Source organism: Perkinsus marinus (genome assembly GCF_000006405.1).
Source record: "Perkinsus marinus ATCC 50983 genomic scaffold scf_1104296969650, whole genome shotgun sequence".
NCBI classification, from domain to species: Eukaryota; Perkinsozoa; order Perkinsida; family Perkinsidae; genus Perkinsus; species Perkinsus marinus.
This window is the reverse complement of record NW_003202742.1, coordinates 1-1,252: the sequence shown is the minus strand read 5'-3', so window position 1 is coordinate 1,252 and position 1,252 is coordinate 1. Positions and strand designations below refer to the sequence as shown.

The window sequence follows — 1,252 nt, the reverse complement described above, 5'->3', positions numbered from 1 at the left end:
ACGCGTACCTGAGATCGCGAACTGCTACTATATCTCTCGCATGGTAGGCAGCATTCCATCTCGATTGATAACTCCAACTGGTAAGGTTCTCATCGCATACTACAGCTAGCTCGGCACAAGCTGCACAACTTTTTCGTGACATCGAAGTTCCTGCTTGCAAGCACATTTTGAAACCGCATGCGGCGGCTCGTGAATTTGGGCTGTTGGTTCATCTCCACAACGCGTTCTGAGGTACCGGGCGGTCATTCATCATTCCTGCAAGGAGTTCTACTCTAGGTGAATAGCTCTTTTCTATGCACGGACAACGCTTTATTAACGTTGTTTTTCCCCTGAACTGGCACGGTTGGGCCAATCGCACGGAATGGTACGAAAACACCGTTTCTGTTTAGTGGAAATTTTTCGGTAAGACTGATCTATGCAGTCGGTAAGCTGCACCTCTCAGTTTAATAACCATCTCAGGTGTATTGTGATGAATAGCAGCTCCTTGTTTCGATCAAGGGACCTTAGGGTAATGAGCCCAACGCGCTATCCACTGCGCCAAGCTGCTCATGCGTACAAACTCCTGTATCGCCCTGACGTGCTGAGCACAACTGTTCCACGATAGTCTAGAGACCCTTCTCTCGTTGATACGAACCGTACCGCCCGGGAATCGAACCCGGACCATATGCTTAGAAGGCAGATATCCTAACCATTAGACTAGCGGTGCATATCACTTATGTAGTGACTGAGTATTCCTGTGATACTTGTAAAGGGACATCTGAATCCCTTCTCGGACGTACCGTCGTCAACCATCCCGCGGCCAAGAGTCTGATTGGGCCTTAAACGCGTACCTGAGATCGCGAACTGCTACTATATCTCTCGCATGGTAGGCCGCATTCTATCTCGATTGATAACTCTAACTGGTAAGGTTCCCATCGCATACTACAGCTAGCTCGGCACAAGCTGCACAACTTTTTCGTGACATCGAAGTTCCTGATTGCAAGCACATTTTGAATCCGCATGCGGCGGCTCGTGAATTTGGGCTGTTGGTTCATCTTCGCAACGCGTTCTGAGGTACCGAGCGGTCATTCATCATTCCTGCAAGGAGTTCTGCTCTAGGTGAATAGCTCTTTTCTATGCACGGACAACGCTTTATTGACGTTGTTTTTCCCCTGAACTGGCACGGTTGGGCCAATCGCATGGAATGGTACGAAAACACCAACTCTGTTTAGTGGAAATTTATCGGTAAGACTGATCTATGCAGTCGGTAAGC

General features: G+C 48.6%; 2 non-coding genes across 2 annotated transcripts; both read right to left on the bottom strand.

Moving 5' to 3' along the window:
• Positions 1–474: 474 nt before the first annotated feature.
• On the bottom strand, positions 475–547 carry Pmar_PMAR026758. The gene has a single exon. It is a non-coding gene; the product is annotated as a tRNA-Met (tRNA).
• Positions 548–634: 87 nt separating this feature from the next.
• Pmar_PMAR026757 lies at positions 635–706 on the bottom strand. The gene has a single exon. It is a non-coding gene; the product is annotated as a tRNA-Arg (tRNA).
• Positions 707–1,252: the final 546 nt, after the last annotated feature.